Source organism: Ursus arctos, unplaced genomic scaffold, assembly GCF_023065955.2.
Source record: "Ursus arctos isolate Adak ecotype North America unplaced genomic scaffold, UrsArc2.0 scaffold_12, whole genome shotgun sequence".
Classification (NCBI taxonomy): Eukaryota; Metazoa; Chordata; class Mammalia; order Carnivora; family Ursidae; genus Ursus; species Ursus arctos.
In genome coordinates, this window is record NW_026622786.1 from 45,062,174 (window position 1) to 45,074,337 (window position 12,164).

The 12,164-nt window shown below is 34.4% G+C and overlaps 1 protein-coding gene and 1 non-coding gene across 4 annotated transcripts in view; one reads left to right on the top strand and one right to left on the bottom strand.

Moving 5' to 3' along the window:
• The window catches only part of TNNI3K (TNNI3 interacting kinase), a 308,994-nt gene that overhangs the window by 211,417 nt on the left and 85,413 nt on the right, over positions 1-12,164 (bottom strand). The window lies entirely within an intron of this gene.
• On the top strand, positions 1,601-1,703 carry LOC113254863 (U6 spliceosomal RNA). The gene has a single exon (XR_003315985.1). It is a non-coding gene; the product is annotated as a U6 spliceosomal RNA (small nuclear RNA).

Below are 12,164 nucleotides of genomic sequence, written 5' to 3' on the forward strand. Positions count from 1 at the left end.
GGAATTAAAGCATACCACTAAAGAAAATAGTTAAATAACAAAGGAAGACAACAAGAAAGGGAAAAAAAACAACAACAAGAACTATAAAGTAGCCAGAAAACAATGAATAAAATGGCAATGGTAAGTCCCTATGTATCAATAATTATGTTTGATGTAAATGGATTAAATTCTATACTCAAAAAGCACTGAGTGGCTGAATAGATTAAAAGAAACAAGACTCTATGTCAGGAAACAATAAAAAGAAGAGCAAATTAAATCCAAAGCAATCAGAAGAAATTAAATAATAAGAATTAGAGCAGAGGGGCGCCTGGGTGGCGCAGTCGTTAAGCGTCTGCCTTCGGCTCAGGGCATGATCCCAGCATTCTGGGATCGAGCCCCACATCAGGCTCCTCCGCTGGGAGCCTGCTTCTTCCTCTCCCACTTCCCCTACTTGTGTTCCCTCTCTCGCTGGCTGTCTCTCTCTGTCAAATAAATAAATAAAATCTTAAAAAAAAAAAGGAATTAGAGCAGAAATCAATAAAATTGAAAACAGGAAACCGATAGAGAAAGTCAACAAGAACAAAAGCTGGGTCTTTGAAAAGACCAATAATTTTCATTAAACTTTAGCTAGGCTAATTAACAAAAAAAGACAGAGGACACAAATTACTAGTATCAGAAATGAAACAGGATATTAGTACAGATCCCATGGACATTTAAAAATAGTAAAGGAATACTATGACCAGTTCTACGTCCACAAATTTGATAATCAAGATGAAATAGACTAATTGCTTAAAAGATACAATCTGCCAAAACACAAATAAGAAGAAATAGATGATCTGAATAGACCTATATCTATTAAAGAAATTGGGTAAAAAATTAGTAACCATCCCAAACAGAAAGGATCAGGGCCAGATGGGTTCCCTGCTGAATTCTACCAAAATTTAAGGCAGAAATTATATCAACTCTCTATAATTTCCTTCAAACAATGGAGGGAAAGGGAATATATACTAACTTATTCTATGAGGCCAGCATTACCCTACTACTAAAACTGAACACATTACAAAAAAAGAAAACTACAGACCAATATCTCTGATAGATATGAAAATCCTCAATAAAATATAGCAAAATGAATTTAAAAACCGAAAAAGGATTTATTCTAGATATGCAAGATTGGCTCAAAATAGATTATGTCAGTGCATCAATAATTTTTTGACTTGTATGACTTGTACACTCCCATTTCCTCTATAGATTATATTTGAGTCTTTGGGAACTTGATCAAAGAGTCCAATAGACCATCACTAGGGAAGGCAATTCCAGGGCTACAGATGACACGATCTTATCTAGAAAACCCTAAAACTCCATTTGTTAGAAAAAAATAAATAATTTAAGAGAAATGCTCAGTACAAAATCAACATACAAAAGTCAGTTGTACAAAAATCTGAAGATACAAATAAATGCAAAGATATCCCCTGTTCATGGATTGGAAGAATTAAAATTCTTAAAATGTCCGTACTACCCATAGAGTATACAAACTCAATGTAATCCCTATCAAAATTCCAATAGCAACAGAAATAGAAAAAAGAAAAACAATTTATATGGAAACCACAAAAGAGCCCAGATAGTACTCACTTTAGCAGCACATAAACTAAAATTGGAACGATTCAGAGATTAGCGTGCCCCTGTGCAAGGATGACATACAAATTTGTGAAGTCATTCAGATTTTTAATTATTGAATCACTATATTGTACACTTGAAACTATATAACACTATATGTTAACTATACTGGAATTAAAAAAACCCAAACAAACCCCAAAGCTAAAGCAATCTACAGCAAGAGAACAAAGTCAGAGGCATCTCGCTTACTGATTTCAAATTATATTACAAAGTGATAAAAATCAAAACATATGGTACTAGTTTGAAAACAGATATTTAGACCATTAGAACAGAATAAAGAGCCCAGAAATAAACCCATTCATATGTATTCAACTAATCTTTGACAACGTTGTCAAGAATATACAATGTGGAAAGGATAGCCTCTTCCATAAATGATGTTGGGAAAACTAGATATCCACATCAAAAAGAAATGGATGCTTATTTTATACTACACACAAAAAACAACTGAAGACGGATTAAAGACTTGAATGTAAGTCCTGAAAACCTTAAATTCCTAGATGAAAACATACGGGAAAACCACCTTGACAATGCTCTTGGTAATGCTTTTTTTTCCTCTTTTTTTTTTTTTTTGAATGTAACACCAAAAGCACAGAAAACAAAAACAAAAATAAATGAGGGGGACTGTATGAAACGTAAAAGTTTTTGTATAACAAAAGAAACAATTAACAAAAGGAAAAGGCAGCTATGGAATGGGAGATAATATCTTCAACACATATATCTCTTAAGAGATTAATATCTTGGGGCGCCTGGGTGGCACAGCGGTTAAGCGCCTGCCTTCGGCTCAGGGCGTGATCCCGGCGTTCTGGGATCGAGCCCCACATCAGGCTCCTCTGCTATGAGCCTGCTTCTTCCTCTCCCACTCCGCCTGCTTGTGTTCCCTCTCTCGCTGGCTGTCTCTATCTCTGTCGGATAAATAAATAAAATCTTTAAAAAAAAAAAAAAAAAAAAAAAGAGATTAATATCTAAAATACATAAAAAAAACTCATACAACTAAACAGCAAAATACCCAAACACGTCAATACAAAAATAGGCAAAGGACCTGAATAGACATTTTTTTTTAAGATTTTATTTGTTTATTTGAGAGAGAGAGACAGCCAGCGAGAGAGAGGGAACACAAGCAGGGGGAGTGGGAGAGGAAGAAGCAGGCTCATAGCAGAGGAGCCTCATGTGGGGCTCAGTCCCAGAGCGCTGGGATCACGCCCTCAGCCAAAGGCAGACGCTTAACGACTGAGCCACCCAGGCGCCCCCCTGAATAGACATTTTTATAAAGAAGACACACAAATAGCCAACATGTGCATAAAAGATGCTCAACATCGCTAATAAATAAAAAAAAACTCAAATCAAAATTACAGTGAGATATTACCTCATGCCCATTAATATGGCTACTACCAAAAGTCAAAAAAGTAAGTTTTGACAAGGATATAGAGAAAAGGGAACCCTTGTATGCTGTTGGTGGGAATGCAAACTGGAACAGCAATTATAGAAAAGAGAATGGCACTTCCTCATAAAATTAAAGATGTAACTATCATATGAACCAGCAATGTCACAGATGGGTGTACAAAGGAAATAGAATCACTCACTCAAACTACTATCTGCAGTCCCAGTTCACTGCAGCATTATTCACAGTAGCCAAGATACGGAAGCAACTTAAGTGCTCATCAACAGATATATGAAATATGATATACATAAGTAATGAAACAATATCCAGCCTTTTTTTAAAAAAGGAAATCTTGCTGTTTGTGACAACATGGATGCACCTAGCACTATGCTAAGTGAATTAAGCCAGGCACAGAAAGACAAATACTGCACGATCTCACTTATACATGGACTTCAAAAAAAACCAAACTCAAAGTAGCAGAGGTTGGAGTGGTGGTTACAGGGGCTGAGGGGCTGGAAGAAATAGGAAGATGTTGCTCAGAGGATTAAAAACTCTTGGCTAGAGGAAAAATAAGTTCTGGAGAACTCATGTTGCAACATGATGACTATAGTTAATGATAATGTATTATACACTTGAAATTTGCTAAAAGAGTAGATCTCAAGTATTTTCCCCACTAAGAAAATTGTAACAATGTGAGGTGATGAATATGTTAATTAGCTTGACTATGGTAATCATTAAACAATGCATATGTATATTCAAAACATGGTGTGCTAACTTAAATATATACAATTTTTAGTTATCAATAATACCTTAATAAAGCTGAAAAAAACCTGCATAGCTGGACCTGCAGTGGTAGCTCACTTAGCCTGTCCCAAATTGACTGATTCTAATGTGGCAAAAGAGACTTGGTGACATATTGCTCAAACATCTGCAGCTGGTAGGTATCTTTTCAGAACTTCACTTCTGATTTAAACTCTATGCTTTCCAAAAATCAGTCATATTTCATTCCAAACTGATAATGTTAGTTGTCATATTTTATGTATATAATTTATATATATTAATACAAACTAATGAAATATAAGTAGAAAAAAGTAGTAAACAATTTATCAATATTCTATATTCAGATTACTTTGCATGTGTCTAAATTCTTACTTTATTCAAAAGAAACTAAAGCAGTAAGTTGTATCTGACCCATTACAAGCAAGAAGGAGATTTCTGAAGACCAACCTGGTGACTTGCATTTAAAAAAAAGCTTTGGCCTCATATTTAAAGTGTGATGAATAAATGTGTATTTATATGTCAGTTAAAATATTCAACTATGGTATGTATTTTTAATACGAGTTTTCTCTTTTACCAATGTTTTTTCAATTAACCAATTAAATTTGGGTCCTGATTACTTAAGATAAGAGGGCTTTCTAATGTCTGCACAATGCATTACCTAAGCTGCCAGGAATACTGCTGGGCTAAGAGCACAGCCCTCCGCTATCTGCCTCTCTGGAGATATCCCTTGGCTAAAGAGAGCTGCCCTGCCACCAGAATCTAGCGACTCGTTATTCTGCCAGTATAAAACCTCAACCTTCTCATTCCAACTTGGAAAACTCTCAAAGGTCATCCCAGTTTCAGAGCTCTCTATGGGGCTTACTGAGCTTTTACTGAGACTGCATCATAGTCCAATTTCTCCCCACGTCAGTCCTGCTTCCTCCCCTTCCCTATAGGTGTTGATTCTGAAGGCATGCTCCAATAAACATCCTGATGCTTAATGTCAGTGTGAGTAGGCTTCCTGTGAGTCCTGCAATAGGCTTCTACAGTGCTTTCTCTTTAATCTGGCTTTCAAAGAACATCTAACCACTTACAATCAGCCTGAGAATCAATGTCAAAGTTGAAGATCTGACTTAAAAACGATGCAGAGATACAGTCCCCGCTTTCTCTTTTCCACTTCCCAATCCTCTCTCCATGCCTCCTCCTCTTGTGAAGGCCCACAAAAATGGATATCTGATATCCTATTTCAGAATACTATAATTTTCATTGTATCTCATATATATCTCATACAATATACCATATCATTATAATTAAGAGCTATAATATGGTAATAGTTGCTGCTGCAATAAATGGACCCACAAATTTATGTTTCAAACCCAGTAGAAGTTCATTTCTTGCTCATTTACGAATAATCACTAGGCAAAAAAGATGGCATGGAGCCTTCTTCCACACAGTTGTTTAGAAGTTTCTGCTATTTTCACCAAATATTTTCTTGAAAAGCTGGCTTCATTCCAGTCAACAAGAAAGAAGAAAAGTGTGTGGAGGAGGAGCTATGGAGGTTTTTGGAGGCCACACCTGAAAACAGTGTGCCTCACTTTCATTGAGTGTTCAGTTGTGAAGCCAAACCAAACTGCAGGCAAGACTGGGAAACGCACTCTTCCTGAACATCCAGGAAGGAGAAAAGAACATAGATTTTGGTGAGTAGCTCTGCCACAGTAGGGTCATCCAAAAGCTTCATCTCCTAGGACAAAATGGGTCAATTTTCTGCACAGAAGTCTTTTTCTGGGACTTGTAACTGATCTATGAATTTGAACTATCCTTCTGTTAGACCCTCTCTGTATATAAGCGTTTAATATGACTGATGCTATTGACTTTTATGTTCTTATAATTTATATACAAAGAACTGCACATATTTAATGTTCACAACTTGATGAATTTGGACATATGTAAACACACACGGTATCATCACCACAATCAAGGTAATAGACTTATCCAACACTTCTCAGAGTTTCCTGAATATGACACCAAAAGCACAGGCAGCAAAAGCAAAAAGAGACAAGTGGTACTACATCAAACTAAAAAGTTTTTGCATGGCATAGGAAATAATCAACAGAATGAAAAGGCAACATACAGAATGGGAGAAAATATTTGCAAGCCATATTTCTGATAAGGGACTAATTTCAAAAAATATATAAGGAACTCCTGTAACTCAATAGCAAAGAAAACAATTAAAAAAATGGGCAAAGGACTTGAACAGACATTTCTCCAAAGAAGACATACACATAGCCAACATGAAAATGAAAATATGCATTATATCATTAATTATTAGGGAAATACAAATTAAAATCACAATGAGATATCACCTCACACCTGCTAGGATAGCTATTATTTAAAAAAAAGTGTTGGTGAGGTTGTGAAAAAACTGGAACCCCTATACACTGTTGGAAGAAATATAAAATGGTACAGCAGTTATGCAAAATACTACAGACATTCCTCAAAACATTAAAAATGGAAATATCAAATGATCCAGCAACACCACTTCTGGATATTTTAAAATTATTGAAATCAGGATCTCAAACAGGTATTAGCACTCCCATGTTTATTGCAACATTATTTACAATAGCCAATATATGGAAACAACCCATGTCCATTGAGAAATGAATAGATAAAGAAAATGTGGTAATGAATACAGAATATTATTTAGCCTCAAAAAATTCTGCCATTTGCAACAACATTCATGAACCTGGACGACATCATGCTAAATGAAATAAGCATCACAGGACAAATAACAGCCTGATTCCTTTTATGTGAGTATCTAAAATAGTCAAACTTTTATAAGCAGAGAACACAATAGTGGTTGCTGGGGGCTGTTGGATGGGGAAAGTAGGGAGTTGTTCAATGGGTATAAAGTTTCAGTTATGCTGGTTGAATAAATTCTAGAAACCTGTTGTACAACATATTGCCTATAGTTAACAATACAGTAGTGTACACGTCAAAATTTGTTAAGAGGCTAGATCTCATGTTAAATGTTCTAACCAAACACAAGACAAAACAAAGGGAATGTGTATGGATTTTATAGATAGCCATATCTTTAACAGAGTTCCTGTATATATTTCTAAAGAAACGTACAGTCACACATTATCGGCATATTTATGATGAATAAAGGACCCAGAACCTGCATATATCAATACCAGTCATGGTACTAGTCTCTTCAGCTACATTCGTTCCTCACAACAACATGAAAAGTAAATCCTGTTATTATGATTATGTTAGAGAGAAAGAAATTTAGGGTTAATCACCCCATCCCAACACTAGGCCAAATAAGTAGTAAACAGCAAAATTGAGATTTAAACCTAAATTTTCTTGCCTCCAGAGCATACTTACACTTTTAATCAATAGGTATACTGCCTCATGACTGGTGTCTGCTAGAAACTGGGATAGTAATTTGAATAACCATGCTCAGTTCTACTCCAGCATCTTAGTAGAAGTATGGTCTTTACTAAACCTAGAACACCAAAGCTTTGGGTTTAAGATTTCAGTGCTCTATGTTCTTCTCTAGGCACTCTCCCAACTTTCACTTTGCTCTCTGGCAAATCATTTATGTGCTTCAATCTTCACCTCTAATACTGAAATAATAATTCTGTAATTCCACTCAAGGAGTTTCTATCAGGAACAGTAACAAACACTGGCTGCAGGTCGGTATAAGATATGTTTAAAGAAAATCCCTCTAAAGCTGAGATGTGATATAGATATTTAAGTACACTCTGAAATATATGACTTTGTGAATGTGTTAGGTCTTTCAAAAATCAATTTTTCACATACCAAAAACAAGTCTTTGGGCCTACAGTCTAGATTTAATGTATCTCTGGCCAAGTAGGCCTTTTCAGAAATGTTTCTTTTTCTTACCATATCTTTAGATGTCCGATGGGTTGCTTAGGTTTCTATTTCTTGTACATTATGACAGAGTTCCTTTACTCCTGCCCACTGAATTGATAAAGCAAAGAAGATAGTTTTACAGCCAAAGAGTGAATTCCAAAATGGAAACATATAGAATTGCAAGTTATAAAATAGAAAGTTTGGAAAACTTTTTGAATGTGAAGAAAAAGAATTAGATTTTTTAAAAGAGTTTATTTATTTGAGAGAGAGAGAGAGAGAGAACATGCATGTGTGCCTGAGCCAGGGGGAGGGGCAAAGGGAGAGAGAGAAAACTCCCCACTGATCACAAAGCCCAACACTGACTCCATTCCAGGACCTGAGATCATGACCTGAGCCGAAGGCAGACGCTTAACTGACTGAGCCACCCCAGCACCCCAGATTTTTCTTCCTATGTCATTTGGTACATCTTTAACTTAATATATCTATATGTCAATATCAACAAATAATTCAATTTAATACAATATAAAAATATTGGCTTCCCACTCCATAGATGACATACAAGTCTCACCCTGAAAGAGCCACTGCTTGCCTCTCCAGCAGCTTTCCAAATTCCCTCATTTTAAACTGTAAAGTTTAGACAGAACTTGTATTTCCCCACATATACCATGGTGTTTCTTATACTATTTCTCCCACCCTTAATGTTCCCATATACAATACAGTGACTTAGTTTCCTCATCTATTAAATGAGGATAATAATATTACCTATCTTTTGGGGTTATTATGAGAATATAAAGAGATAATCAATGTAAAGTGCTTAGAAAATGACTGGCATATTGAAAACACTCAATGTAAGTTGTTTTCACAGATAGGGAGCTTAATCTGTATTATAGTTTACTTCCCATAGTTTAGCCAATGACATACTGTTGGTACAGAAATCTACTGTATCAAAAAATGTCTTTTGAAATTGCTAAAGTCTATATATAATACATATATTATTTGATATATAACTTTGTAAAATATTGGGCTCACACTAGCAACCTGATAAAATAGCAAGATAAACAGGATTACACACATATACACTAATAAATTATCTAAACATAAAATAAACCTCAATGTTCTGTCATAAAGGTGCAAAAGCCAGTAAGCATCCAAACACATAAGGTCATCACTAGTCAGCACACCTCAGGTTAGAGGCTGCTACATTTACAGTGACAAATAATTGGACATGTTTCACAAATTCAATAATTTAAGAGGTTCTTTATTTCTGTGTTTTGCCTCTCTAAAGAATAGGACCACACTCTGTCTCTTTCCACATCTGATATCTTTCAGAAAGTATAATACCGAGCCTTAATTTGAAATGAGTGATGTAGTACAGAGTTTTAGACCATATATCTCTTCAAAGCTGTCAGTTTCCTTCACTGCTTTTCCTATATTCCAAAAACAAGTTTAAATTAAACATAGATCAACAATAAATCTGCCACTTGCTGTCTTATTTATGGCACTTGTAGAAGAGACACTGATGTTCTTTTACAAGCCAAGATGGACACTTTCTGATACCTTCAGAATTAAAATTAAAACTTCTAAAATATTTTATAGAATTTTATTGGCCATGAGATGTTTACTATTTTGCTGATCTTAGTATTATTCCTTCATGTGTCCCCCATATAAGGTACAGGGAAGCATGTTCTGTACAGTATAAAGGAAAGAGCCTGTTTTCATGGCCCAAACTTGATAAGTATACAAATATAATATGATTTGACGACTTAAAAGGAGAGAAAGCTACAGTAGAGTATGCTTTATCCAAATACCTAGGACCTGATCTATTCCAGATATATGGTACCTCTAAAAATTTAGATGATTTAAAAAAAAAAGTGGAATGATAAAAAATTAGAATATATAGCATGATAAAAATTATAGTAATCAAATTGCAGTTGTGCATTTATATTTAAATGCAACATACACACACATGACCATTTATTACCTGAAAATGTTTACCTTCAAAATTGTATAAATGACCAAGAGCCTTCACAGCTCACTACAATCATTCATTACTATTTTTACTACTTGACCATACTGTGGTCTTTGAGTCTTTGTGACACCGATATGAGATTATCTGCTGTGTGTGCCCATTTTCTACGTTTTGAATAGGTACATCTATTGTGATTATCTATGTCTCCTTCACACTGAATGCTGGGTGTGTGGGAGGCAAACAACCTGTCTCTTTATTTCACAGGAATCCAACTGAGATAAATCATAGTAGAGGCACCAAACTCAAGAATTCTCATCCACACTTGAACCTGATTTATTTGATGGGATCCTGAGTTTGAGCATGATGTGGGAATAGAATGTGGCTTATTTTGAATATGGGATTAAAGTAAATAAATGAGAAAAAAAAGACCCATAGTTGTAATATCAAAGAAATGGACAGATTTTAAAATTTATAAAGGATGTAAAAGGCCAAAACTGGCAATGAAAGACTTAAATAGTAATTTTAAAAAATTAGCACATTTATACCACTGGATATCAAAACTCATTATAAAGCTTAGGCAATGAAAGCCAAGTGCTTTTCACATACAACAAACAAACAGAATAGTAGGATAGAATAAAGTATCTAGAAATAGACCATCCATATTCAGGCACTTAATTTTTTGGCATAAAGCAAGATAGAGCAAATCAAAGTTCAAAATATACTCTAAGTATACAATGCAAATGGATTAATCTTTAAAATGATGAATTTCTGAGTAGGATAAAATAAAATTCAATTATATGCTATTTATAAGAGACATCTCTGAAGTAAAACATTTAGGAAGGCTTATAGCAAAAGGATAGAAAAAGATATGCCCAATAAATTCTAAGCAAGAGAGGTTGATACTGCTTTATTTATATGAGAAAAATTAGATTTCATTGGTAAAGTAAGACATTGCTGGAGATAAAGAAGGTTAATTTGTTGTAATGAAAGGATTGATTCCCCCAGGAAACTATAATCATGTTATATTTGTGCATATTTAGTAACACAGTATCAAAATATATTAGGAAAAAATTGTACAGAATTAAAACAAGAAACAGATCTACAATCCTGGTAGATTTTTAACACATAGTTGATAACATAAGCCAAAAAAACCCTCACAAAAGTATGTAAAAGATATGAAGGACATAAACACTTAACCTAATTGGCACATACAACACACATTAACAGACAATAGCAGAATGCACATTCATTTCAAGAACACACAGAACTTTCACAAAATTGATCATATATTGGCCCATATAGCAACACTCAATACATTTCAAATACTGGGAGACAATGACAAAGTTCTCTGACCACAGTGTGAATTAACTTTAAAATCAATAAGAAAAGGGTAAATAAAAAATACTAAATTTATAAAGTCAGAAGCTTCTAAATAACTTGTGGGTCAAAAAAGAATTCAGAGTAGAAATAAGAAAATAGTTTGAACTGAATATTAACAAGATATGACATACAGAAACTTGAATAATATAGCCAAAATAGAATTTTGAAATATAGACTCAAAAGTGATTAGGAAAAAAAAAAAAGGCTAAAAGTTAATGAGTTAAGCCATGTATCCACTTTAAGAAACTAGAAAAAAAATAGCAAAAGTAACTCAAATAAATTTGAAAATAAGAAAAGATAGGTAAGAGCAGTTAGATCCTATCTTCCTTAAAGTATTCCAATTAAAGAGGGAGGAATGCTTTATGAGGCCAACAATACCTGGATAACAAACAAGACAAAGACACTACAAAATTATGGAACAATATCCCTGATGAACATAGGTACAAAAATCCTCAACAAAACAGCAAACTAAATTCAACAATACATTAAAAGGGTCATATACTATAATTAAGATTTATTCCAGGATGTAAAAACGGTGAACATCTGAAAATCAATCAATATGATATACCACATTAACAAAAAGAAGGATAAAAATAATATGCTCATTTCAACAGATGCAGAAAAATCATCTGATAAAATTCAAAAAGTCAGTATAGAGGGAACATACATCAACATAATATAGGCCATATATGACGAACCCACACCTAACGTCATACGCAATGGTGAAAAGCTGAACTTTTCCTCTCAGACAAGAAACAAGACAAGAATGCCAACTTTTGCCACTTTTTTTCAAAATAGTATTAGAAATCCTACCCAGAGCAATTAGGAAAGAAAAAGATATAAAAGGCATCCAAACTGGAAAGGAAGATGACATGATACTATATATAGAAAACAGTAAAGACTCCATCAAAAAACTGTTAGAACTTATAAATTTAGTAAAGTCACAAGACACAAAATTAAAACAGAGAAATCAGTTGCTTTCCTATACACTAATAACAAGATATCAGAAAAAGAAATTAGGTTGCCTGGGTGGCTCAGTCAGTTTAGTGTCCAACTCCTGATTTTGGCTTAGGTCATGATTTCAGGGTTGTGAGATCGAGTTCCCCCACTGAGCTCTACACTGGGTGTGAAGCCTGCTTAAGATTCTCT